General features: G+C 28.1%; 1 protein-coding gene across 3 annotated transcripts in view; it reads right to left on the bottom strand.

The window, feature by feature from the left end:
* Nucleotides 1-13668, bottom strand: part of LOC113550553 (facilitated trehalose transporter Tret1-2 homolog) — a 75507-nt gene that overhangs the window by 50801 nt on the left and 11038 nt on the right. Inside the window, exon 1 of one of the 3 annotated variants that reach the window (XM_026952470.1) lies at nt 1046-1118. The exons of the other annotated variants lie outside the window; for them this stretch is intronic. The gene's annotated coding sequence lies outside the window, so the exon portion shown is untranslated. Of the gene's footprint in view, nt 1-1045; nt 1119-13668 lie in introns of those variants that run through there. 3 annotated transcript variants of the gene reach the window in all.

Raw genomic sequence — 13668 nt, 5'->3', positions numbered from 1 at the left:
ATTATATGTTACGTTCTTAATTTGGATAAACTGTTTATTAGATTTAATAATTCAGCTATTTAACAATTAATATCAGCAGTGCGTGAGGGAAGTACTATTGCACGCCGTGATAAGTGATAGTTGATAAGAATTACGTGTAACTCGTATACGCTATAGTGTTTCTATTAAAAAATGTTTGAATTCCATAGTTATCCTTCTTTTAAATTAATAATATAAATTACAAACACCAACTTTAATAATTTAAGATTTTTCGAGGACAACGGTGAAGCTATCGGTTTTACAGCCAACCATAATACATTTTTTTTATCGGAAAACTTATTTTTAGCTTAATTAAAACGCTGTGAAATTATTTTACATAACGTATTATCTATCCTCTATCCAAAAACTAAGGACAATTATAATGCATTTTAGATTGTTTATGTAAATTTAATACACTTTAAGAATATAAATGAAAAATAAATTCTGACACATAGTTTCCGTCTGTATAGTGAAATCGTTAAATCATTAGAAGATTTCTAGTTTTTATGACTGTATTTCATTATAGCCTGGTTATAGAGTCTGTACCTAACTTCAGGTAATACTTTAACACAATGCAGTATATATAACATTACCTATTCTAATAGATTAATAAAAAATAACTTAACCTAACAGAGATGAGATATTGCGTGATCGAGAAAATAGTTATCATATTAATAATTATATAATTATAAGTATTGTGTCGCTCAATATCATATATTATAAAACAACATAGATACAATTATTGACGTACGTGACTGTTAAAATAATAATAAATAATTACAATGAAATAGGTGAATTATATTATATTCATGCGTTACATTAAAAAATAATTTCAAATATTTATAATAATTTATCCCATTAACTATATGGTAATTAATCCCCTCTTTTATAGTTGGTGTTTAAGTTATCGTTATAAAATATACATTTTTTTTTTTTTTTTTTTTATAATAATTAGTTAGAAATTTTAGAAAAAACTAATAATTAAAAGAAGACCTAACGAATTTGAATAGCATAAACACTAACTTACCTTTTATTCAATAATAGTAGACAGAAACGTACGAGAACAGCAACCAACCGGTATCCATATTATACTAGGTATACCCACTTGGTCGCGTGTTGAATTAAGTTTAAGATAATCACACTTGACTCTCGACACTACATTTTTAAATTTATATATAAACCGAGATTAGGTTAATTTCGAGTAGATTTTAGTACTAATATAAATACTGTTTTATTTTTAATAACCACTGACGGTAGTTTGTTCATATCTTAATAATTCACATTACCAATAATAAATATCTATTATTGCATTGTAAACGTAAAGTATAACAACATCATTAAAAATATTCTTTTTTGTTAAAACTGTTACTTAAAATACAATCAAAGTGTACGTTATTGTGTAATCTATGACATATGTGTAAGTAAATGTAACGGTAACCGTTGTACGAGTATACACGAATATTAATAATGAAAAACGATTGAAAATCGTCTGTGTAACCAATTTACGTACCTATATAATTTATCTCGGTGAGTTTAATTATTTAAAAAGACACTCTTGAAACAATTAAAAAGCACTAAAAATTTACTTAAAAATTTAATAATTTTCCGATATCACTTATTATACAGGTTGATAACTTTGACGACCTTTTCAAGGTTCTTGAAAAAATATATTTTTATTATTAAAAACAATTTCTGAAGTTATCTCACTTAAATATTATGTTAAATATGAGAATTAACAGAACGCTATACTCACATAAATTGATTGTAAAAACAATGTCACGTTAAAAAGAACTATTCAAACTACTTTTATAGTTAATAAAGTTTATACGCAATACACGAGACAGTATTTTTGCAGTGTTGTAGGGTTTTAATATAGATATCATAGTTACAACAAAAAAATTATAATTGTATTAAATGCATTATTTTCATTTTTTCAAACTTAAATAACATTAGCTATATTAATAATTTAAAAAAATAAATGAACAAACATTGTCTTTTGTATTGTACATAAATTTTGTTTCTTAACTATAAATGTCGAAAACCTAAATGTTCTTCTTTATACACGATACTGTTTTTTTGTTTACATCTTGAAATCAATGGCATTGACAAGGGACCACTTGTAAGTTACTATGAATTAATATTCAAATATATTTTAGACTTAACATTTTAATTTTTTTAATATTTATTAATAACGTCCCATATCAATCTCATTAAAAAACGAGCTTGTAGGTATACTCTAAAGTGTTTTTTTTCTAAGATACCTACCTACGAAAAATGTATCATCGTCAAAATACATCAAAATGTAACAAACTCGTTTTATTTTAAAGACGAACGTTTTAATTAGGAATAATTACGTAGATCACAATATTATTACTTAACTAGAACATAGATTTAATAGAATTTATGGAACATAGTAACGCGTTACTACACTCGCAAATGTATATTTTAAAAAATGTTTATTTAATATTATATTAAAAGGATTTTTAGTTTTAAGCTAATCGCCGTGTATAGAATCGAGCGTCCACATAATGAAACGAAACAAACTTGTCGCCGGAAGAAGTGGATTTAAAAGAATCCTTAACCTAGTTTTTGTTTCAATAAAATATACATTTAAGTCGGAAGGCTATTCTTACAAATACCTACCAAAGAGTGTTTTTTATTTTTTATTTGTCGCATAATTCTGCAATTAGCTACTTTGTATCTGCCTCCGTGTTAATAATATCTTACAATAAAATATTATCATTATTGCCGTGAATATATTATTATTATTATAAACTTTAGATAATATTATACTGATATTGCTCGTATAGAAAATTATCATAAAAATAAAGCAGAAACTATTAAATTATGAGATAGATGTTTTAAGTTCCGGTTACAAGAAAGCCGATTTGCACATACCACTACCAATATGCCCTCCATGGCTCCATATAATAAATATGTGTATTTTTCCGTGTGCTTAAATAAAAAAGCTTTTAAGTATTTAAATCTTATGTTGTAATATATTTTAAGCAGAGCAATGTATTTATTATTATTTATTTGTACACCGAAGTGCGATTTATTTTTATTTCATGTCTGAAAATACTTTTTACAGTAGAACAAATAAAAAATAGATGTCTCGATATCTTTCAAAAGTATAAATTACTTAACTACTTTACAATTTAATCGGAAAACAAAAATAAAAATAAAATATGAAAAAATGGAAATACTATAACGCAGGAAGTTTTTGACAAAATCGATAATGTTGTATTAATACTGTTATTCGAAAACGAGTAATTTTAGAGACGACATTTCTTATGAAATATTTATTTTAGCATTTTTAGGAGACATCTGAAATGTTCGCATTTTTCTTAGATTTTATTCGATAAAATTGTTGTTAGTGAGTAAAAAAGATTGGAAACGTCACGAAATGTTTCTCGCAAGTTGTTTTACATTTTTAAATACATCGTGGTTTCAAGTGTGATTTATCGCCAGCGTTATACCGTATTATCAGTGCCCAGCGGTAAATTTACATAGTTTTCATTTAAACGCAACAGTCGCTGGTAACGTGTATAATAATAATGGTAATATGGGTATAATAGTAATAAATAATAATCGATTGAACCTGTGCCGTATCCGGCAGATCGACGACGACAAGCCGCAGGTCGCGACAATAACACCCATCACCGTCACTATAGTAATAATAACACAATAATATTTTCGCAACCATGTTATCTGAAATTAGATCGCGCGCAACCGTCGTGGTGATAACGTTTTCGCCTGTACACTCTAATATGTATGCAACACACTCACAATAATATAGTAATGATAGTGTTTATCCAACTATCGCACACCATCTCACTGATCTCCGTGTACAATTATATGAGATATCGTCTCCGTTGTGAGGTAAGTCGGCCGTCGCGGACGTCATTCGCAAATGACAGACGTTTCGTGTCGCCCCACGCGCACAGCAGCAGCCGCTCGCCCGGGGATCGGCGGACCCTTTCTATAGCACATTTCTATGTGTTACACGCGACGGTGATGCGATATAATAAAATATGATGGGCACGTATGTGATTAATTGTATATACATATGTATATATCGTGACAATATAGTCGTATATATTATTATACTGCTGTTTCACAAGCGACATATATAAAAGTTAATACAGTTAAATACTCATTAGCAGACACCTCCTAATAGCGGACGGCGCAACGATACCTGCGTGTACCTATAGGACACGTTGCTTCTCAATTACGGGCGAGCGCGGACACACAAATATAGTCATTATATATGATGGCAATAATATCTCTATTAGCGGACACCTGTTATTATAGAGATTTAACGCAGGTGTATAATCGCCATCATTAGTCATCTCGCTCGTTATTATATGGATACCATTCAAAAATATTATTCGTAGTGATACCTATTTAACACTATTATTTTCAATTCTTTCATAAGCGGAGGGGTGTTAGGAGATTACACTATATGCAGTTTAAAATCACTATCATAATAATATATGGGTACACGAACGAATGCGAGTAGATATCACGCATAACAACAGTAAGTTTATACCCGCGCGCACGTGACAAACCGTGGCCTGCGTGGTAGTCGACGAACGTTTGATAAGCCACAATTTATACCGTGCGATATTGTAATTTTAATATTATATTATTATATTGTGCACTGCAGATATGCGGTCCCGATGTCAAAACATCAAAGTCGATATTAAAAGTATAAAATATCGTATAATAATAAATTATATATCTACAAACACTGATCGAATAAACCAGCAACGCGATACCTTGGGAACGTCCTCTGCCACAGTCGATCACTCGAAAACGTCTTCGAGTGTTTTACGATTAGGCCGCGCAAGTGGTTTCATCTAAATAAACAATACGACCGTGTATGCGTATTGTACAGGTACTACAATACAGATACATTATTTAGTATATAATCTGATATGAAACGTAGTGTCACGAGCACCCTTAAAACTGAAACATTTATCGTGACATTTTTCAAAATTTCCACCGTCCGTTATTCCAACAATACTCTAGTATATATCATAATAACATAATATACAGGACGATTCATCTAACGTGTCCACCCCATTTTATCTTGAATTTATTCAAATTATGATATTTTTTGTATTTTTAGTAAGGTTCCCATATATTTTTTTAAAATTATATTTCAAGGAATGTCTTGTGGTAATTTTTTTTTATTGAATAAAAAACTTTAAATGTAAATTGTTAGTTGAAAGTTTTTTTTTTGAAAATACTGATGCATATAATACGACTAAATTGAAATTCAAACGAGTATTTTCTAAGTTATTTCACTTAATGTATTAAAAACAATATAGTCCTTAATAATGATACTATATAAAATTAAAATAGATACCTATTAAGTATTAACTATGGTACTTGCAAGAATTTACATAACTATTACAAATTTTTAAACTGTATTAAATCTTATATTAATTAGCATAAATTTAAAATCATCTTAGCCCTCATATTTTTTAATTCGTTATCATAACTCATAAGCTATTAACATTAGTAACATATATTTGAAGATCTCGAAAATATTACACTCATTCAAATTTCAATTTGTATTAAAATAACTTATTACATTTTTTACATATAAAAAAAATCATCTTAACAATTTAAGACAGAGAATAGTGGTTCTTATTTCAAAAAAAAAAAAGTTTGTATACTTCTTGAATTACATTGACAATTTAAAATATCAATTATAGTCCTTAAGAATACTTGAAAATTTCAAAAATCATAAAATTAAAATAAATAGGTAAATTAATTATTAAATGAAAAATGAAGGTAACCATGTTTAGTGAATCACTCTGTATATTATAAACTATAAACTAAACTTGCGAAACTCATGCGTAGTAGGTACCTACGTCAAGCGCAGTGATTTAACGGCGCCACGGCGGCATACAGAGAACAAATGAACAAGTGAGAACTCGTCGACAATTTACATTACCTACAGAATAATCTTTATCATTCGCAGAATGATAATTACGTATTCACGTAGACTTAAACATACTCAACTACATATTTTATACTGTTTTCAATCGAAATTATGCTTAAATACTACAGCCATAAACTCATACGTATTAATGTACCTATTGCAATGGAATTGCAGCTATTCGGCTATTCAACAATAATAATTGATAAATACTAAATAGTAAATACTATTGGAATATACTGTCCTCATTTATTAAGAAAAAAAACAAAAATCACTTGATTAATTATTGGGAATAAGAAACGATAAATCACTCAAAAAATCCTTTAAAAACCATCCAGGTACAGAATAACAAGTAACAACTATATTTTAATAATTGAACAAAACTAGTATGTTTAATCAGTAATAATTAATAAATAATAACATTTATTAAAATAGATCTATATATTGACGCATAAGTTAATAGTTATTAAACCACTAACATTAATATATCGTTAATAGCACAAATGACGAGTATTATATACACATATGGATAGTGTTGACCGTTTTGTAATCATCGATATTCGATAAACCCAGTGTTTTTCATTTCACAGTTATATATAATATATATATATATTAACAACATTACGAGTAACTTGATCATTAAAGTAGAAAAGGTAACTCTATACTGATGTACAATCAGTCATAGATGACTTAAATATAAAAATAAAGACAATAATAAATCTACCTACCAATTTATACTAAAATAAACAAAATGTCAGAGTAAACGTTTGAAATAGGTAATAATAATAATAATATTATATAATAAATAGATTCAAAAAGATATATTTCTGGCACATTATGTTATCGACGACACCAACAACAACATAACTATTTATTAATAATATATAAAATGCTCACAGTAAGAATTAATGGAGTATCCACTAATTGTCTAGAAAACAATCAGCTATAAAATACTCGCTTGAATTAAGTATAGTTAAACGAGTATTTTACGAATATTGGTCACCTTTTAGAAGCTGTAACCATTAATTTAATCGGAAATCAAACACATTGTCAACTGGCCTGCTATTAAAATTACCTAACAGTGACTTCATATTATGATTAGGAAGTCCATTGAGACAATTGTATAATTATCATGAAATAAGGTTTTTATTGATAGCGATTGTATTTTCGCTTTCGAATTTAATAGAAAAATCGAGAATCATCGACTAATTAAAAATGATTAGTATTTTTTTTTAACAGGCTTTTATATCTGGCATTTTTTTAAAAATGTTCATAAAAAGTTTCTCAAAATGATTCGTAAAAAAAACCATCGTCGTCAGCACGCTCGACCCTTCAGTTATAACAATTTTGAAACATCGAATGACCTAGAGGAGCCAGCATTCGAGAATTGAGTCACGTGATAAATTGTCCAAATATATTATTTGTAAACAAATTTTTATTTTGAAAGTGAACAAATTAAATAAAACGAATAAATACGATTGCCGTTTATAAAAAAGTCTCTAACGTAGATAGATAAATTGTGGTAAAAAATGTAATATATCATTTGTGTTGTTCGTTATTATTGTGCTACCACTACTATTTAACTTCAATGTATAATCTTAGTAGGATTTTAGAATTCTTATACACGGAGAAGCATACAAATGAAGACGCCGTTCAATTTATTATGTTGTAACTTTCTCGTTTTACGCAGACCTCAAATAAAAAAAAAAAAAATGTCGATAAAACAGTTTTGAAATTTGAAATAAACACATAAGTCATAAGTCATTTCTCCATACCTACTTTAGATTTAAAGTGGCTTCTCACTGTGTTTTAAATCATGTATAAAACGACAGTCAGTAAATTTCGCTAATCACTCGGAATATACTATTGAAATCATGATTAGGGTGCACCACTGCACAATGTATACTGTATACAAATATGTATTAATATTAGCAATTGGCATTGTTGGCAACAGCCGATAATTAAAACAAACCGAAAGTATTGGGTATTATACCATTATGGTACAACAATAAACGACAGTATTTAAATTTAAAATACCTTTTGTCTTACATCTTCAAACTCGTATCATCTCTGCTAATGGCTTAACACTATCTCAGTTATTTCTAAAAACTTGTTTTATAACACCACGCACATTTTAACATTTATACACAGAATAATAATTATTCTTAAAACTATCGTTTTCTGAAGTGACTACCATAATAATATTAATAATAAAATACATAACGTGGAATATTATTCGTCTATAAATTACGACGTAATAAAACGTTCAAAATGTTATTACATTATTTTATGGATTTATATTAGTAATTGGGTCAATCTAATATCGTATTATGCGAAATTTCAAACTTAAACATGGTTTAAATAAAAATAAATTATTGGTAAAATTTCTTACCTGGGACCACGAAGACAATATACTATAACGAATGTTCACTTTAAGGCACCGTAAATACAACTGATGCATTATAAGTGCGTATTATTACATTGAAAATCGATTACGAAAATCACATAAAACGACCATTAACCCATTAGAATAAATAAAATATTAATTATGAATACAATAAATGATTTACTAGGTACGATAATTATCATTATTATTTTTCATACAATTCGTAAAAAAGTGTTTATCTAAATAGGATACGGCTTGGTCGGATAATATATAACTTATTGTTATTTTAATCCCGAATGATGGTGAAACCTCGTTATAAGTATATTTAATTGAACAATTTTTTTAAAACTTGTTAACAACAACTAAATAGAAAAGTTTCTTGGTTGATTCTTGTCAACAGTAGTTTCGTTGTTTTAACGTTAAAATATTTTAGTCGATTGAATTTCCAGCCAATAGTATATGCTAATAGGAATGTAGAATACGTTTTTATCTTTTTCTAAGACACTAATGATTTAGGTATTTCGACTCTTAATTGGTTTTAGTAATGATATTGTGGATGAGTCCACCAGAATTTACCAATTTACCCGGTAGAAAAATCAAGTGAATAAACACATAATTAAATACATTATTAAACATTCTAATTTTCAATTTTCATCGAATTTATTTAAAAATTTCGGTTTGATCAAGTGAAAATCTGTACAAGAAACGTATAAAAGTTATAATTTTTTTTTTTTTAATTTAAGTCTGTTATTTACGTCATAGTTGTTAGTAGCTATAGAAGGATAACTTTCACTTTTATAAGAGGACGCAACGCCCGCACTCGTTAGCTTTGTCTTACACACGTGAAACATGTCAAATTTATCAATTGTTCAATTACTGTCTATTAATATTTTCTAGACGTAAAGCATTTTTAGATTCAATATTGGAGTAAATATTGATCTATATAATTGATAGATGAAAATGTTGGTTGTGCCTCAAAGTTGAGTGGTTTTTTTAACGTATGATTTTTATAACGAGTTATTACGTATATAGAAGTAATTATTACGTTCTTCTGTTTTTCTGATATTTTCCTTATTTTAAAATAATAAACACATGTGAAATGTATATAAACGTGATAGTTTTATGTACCTGCATTTTTTTTTAACTGTTAATAACTAGAAAAAACATCTTGTTTTTGTCATTAATTCCATAGATGTGTATATACATTATATATGATGAGAGATAATATACACAAACTAAAATATAATATCATAAAATATTATCTATAATATGTATAAGCTACTACAGGTCTTGACGCGAAATCAATCGTATTTATGAAAATCATAACACGAGTATGCAAAACAGCGTACAATTTCGTTTAATCGGATAGCAATGATTTCGCGAATCATCTTGTTTTCTCGTTCAATTTGAATTATTGTTTTCAAGTCTTCGTGTAGGTTAGGTTAGAATTTTGGTAAGTTGATACTGTTGTTATATACCGCTCGTCAGATATCATGTAAAATTCACGAGAAAACATTTCGCATTAACGATTCATCGGTTTTCGTTTACGCGGAGGCGCATACGTATATTATAAACTTGAATTATATCAAATGTATACCTTAAACAATACTTATAAATACTCGATGCGTTAGGTGTATATAGAAACATATAATATATTAAGTATATAGTTATAATGGTATGCTTTGGGAAATATTTTCGTGTTTTATTTGTTTGCCCGTTACAATAAATACACGACTTTAATCGTCACACAAGGTCTTCTGCCGTATAGTGTCCCGACGACACGCGAAGCAACGTTATTGCTGTTACTATTGTCATCGACTAGCTGGAGCTCTCTATGCTCAATGCGCGACGATAATATTGCTCAACCCCGTGATGGTTTGATATCAGATGCGCATATTATTTACGACGGATACTGCTGATTCGAAACTCTTCCCAACAGGCCTTATGTCCGCTGTCCGCGTAATACGTATGCATCAGGTACACCTGTGTATGCGTGTAATTTATAGGTATCGCGTACGATCATGACGCACGCCGTTGCAGCAACTACGTATTTATTTGTTTTATATTTTTTTCTCTCCTGCGGAATATTTTATACGGCAATAGTATTAATATCGAAAACAAAAAAAAAATCCAATTCAAACGCTATTCCGAGTGGAAATCATAATTATTTTACACACATACCTACTTATATTTAATTGATTGTTTTCATTTATATATTAATAACGGCTGCGTATATTAACATTACAAAATCGTGTTATGGTAATTTTTCCAACCGCGACGGACGACGGCGTTTAAAAACAATAACATTTGTTTTATTTACTTACTTACACGGTTCGTACGTCAGTATACATACGTATAATATAATGTATTACCTATAATAAATATATTACAATCCGGCAAAAATAACACTAAACAAGGAACGCCATACCTCGTAAATATTTATACTCAACTAGACAGCTATATAATATTATATATATATACCTAACTATGTATTAATATGTAGTCGGATAATTATGTCGATGTGATTAAACGACGTTCTAACAATTATTTTTGAATCGGTCGAAGACCGTTTTACATTTTATTTAGGTAGTCAGAATTTTAATGTATTATACTATTATTGCGGTCTTAGAGCAGCTCTATCACCGTATTATATGTTATGCATTTATTATGATGTACATAAATGTAATATTTTATAGATCGACCTGCGGCTTCAGTCCGATGTATCGTATAACCACCCAATGGTGGGACTTTTATATTTTCGCAGTAATGGATTTAACGGTTGTACTTTTTTCGTAACGTCACGTCGCGATTTTTGTTTCGTTTGTCTGATGGACCCATTATATGGGCACATCGGGGTGGAGATTATATAGGTTACCAGCGGACCAGAAAGAAAACAATTTATTGTAACGTTCGTCAATGCGACAGCAATAACAATATTTTTATTATCATCATTATTGTTTTTATTGTTATTAATCGAACGCGTGCGCGCAACGGTGAACCTACCTATGTAATAATCCTTCGGCTGTAGTGTGAACTAATAACATTATTAAGAAGGTTATTATTGGATTTGTTTTACCTTTATATAGGTACCTATCGATCCGACTTAGATGCTTATGTATATGACTGCGTTTTTCGGTTAATGACCTTCTGACGTTTTCAAAGTGTCCTCAACACCGCCAGATCTGGCCATTCTCCAAGCAAACAACAATTACAACCTCAACACGCATTTGGTTCCTGTTTTATTGGTTTTAGCGACTTGGAAGAATTGTTGGTTGTGAATCTGACCTTCTTCCATACTATATCACCCCAAGGAGATTACATGTAGATCAATAAAAATGTAAATTATTTTTAACGACGTATTCAACTGTCTCATCTGTTCCGATTACACTAATATAACAGCAAATATTTGTGTGCACGCGTATACAGATAAATCATATAATTTTATGACTTCGTTGTTAGATGTATAATAATATATAGACAGATATTTTTTTACAAAAAATGAAATGTTTGATATTTTTTTAAATAAAATTGGTTCTCGGTTTTACAATATACAGGTTTTGTTAAAATGTTTCGAATTAATATAATAAAATACGGTATTGAATACTATATATTGTATTTCTAGCTGATCTACTCGCAAAAAAGTTTTATTCATAGTTCTTCGGTTATTTTATTTTATATTATAACTATAATACCTACCCTTTTTAAACTCAGTGATTATTAGTACCTGTAGATAAGTTAAACAATTAACTCAAACATGGTTAACTAAATATTTTAATAAGATAGTTATAAAAGAACTTGAACTTAAAATAATTACTTTATCTAATACTTGGTAGTATTGTTTTCAAGTAACAAGAAACAAGAAACAATCAAAAATATATTTAATATTACTTAAAGATAATGTTAAAAGAGAGAATAATTAAAATCGAATCAAGTTAAGAAAAAAACTTTCTTGCATTGCTATTTTTAACCAATAAAACGAGTTTATTTAGAAAATTTTTTTCACACCTAAAGATATGATTGTTTTACATTGATTACAAGTCACATTAATCCAATATTTTACTATAACCACTGTATATAAGTTTACATGTATATAATAATATATACCTAACAGTAATATTTTAATTGTATTACTAATGAGATTACTATCAGACTTTGAAATTCTTTAAAAAATGTATTAAAAATATTTATTAACAAAATATTATTTTGTAAGTGTTAAAAAATTAAAATATTCTCCCAGGCAACTTCAATTTTATTTTACTAAAATAATTTAGGTTATAAATAAAGGTTATTATATCTACAAATATTTAAATTAAAAATTAAAATTAATTGTACACTTTTTAACTAAAATATTTTTTTACTTAATTTTATTTACTCTGTATGGTTTAAGGTTAATGTACGAGAAATCGATTTATATAATAATTTGTAAATTACGAAAACATATTATTTAAAATTCTATGTTTTATTTATCTAAATAAATACCTATTCTTTGTTTGCAAAAAACCAAAGAGTAATATATTAAACAATATATGTCGTATATTCAAGTATTCCTTCTTTGCATACTCGTCTTGTGCTCAATATTGGGTTACTTCGTCCATTGAAAAATAAAAAATAAATATTCCCGATTAAACAATTTATTTCAGACACACCTATTGTAATCAGGTTTAGTTATAACATTAATAGTATATGATAATTCACATAATAGTGTACAAATAATGAATTTAATTACAAATTTTCACGGTGACAATCGTCTAAAAGTTATTCTATATATTAATTGTGGCTCAAGGTTTTGGCAACATACATATATAAATGTTAAAAGTCACATAAACCATTTTGGCATAGGTAAGCGTTGAGGTTATGGACTGAAAAATATGATACGGAGGTCGGCTATTTCGAAACTGGGATTTTTCTTAATTTTGAGAAAGCAAAAAAAAAATCAATTATATATAGTATTACCTTTAATCATCAATATTAATATTGCGTATTTAAATGAGTTTGGTTTAGAAATACAAATTTCTATCTGTTAATAATTGGCATCAATTCGTGTTGGAAACTTTCACTGAATATCAATAAAATATATCACACGTAGACAGTAAATTTTTCTTAGTATACCTAACCTAACCTAACATGTACTCAATTTATTGTTATTACTCATTACCTATCCGGTTATACTACAAATTAAAATTTTTAATCAAAGAAATATTTCATCAACATCAGCCTATTATGATTAAAATTTTAGATTTTAAATTTGAGAATTTCAAAGTGACCGTGGGTATATGTTTTACAATGATTTTTACTTTATTTACTAGAGCGA

This window comes from Rhopalosiphum maidis, chromosome 1 (assembly GCF_003676215.2).
Source record: "Rhopalosiphum maidis isolate BTI-1 chromosome 1, ASM367621v3, whole genome shotgun sequence".
In the NCBI taxonomy this organism is placed as follows: Eukaryota; Metazoa; Arthropoda; class Insecta; order Hemiptera; family Aphididae; genus Rhopalosiphum; species Rhopalosiphum maidis.
The sequence above is the reverse complement of the archived record's forward strand: the minus strand, read 5'-3'. Positions and strand labels throughout refer to the sequence as shown.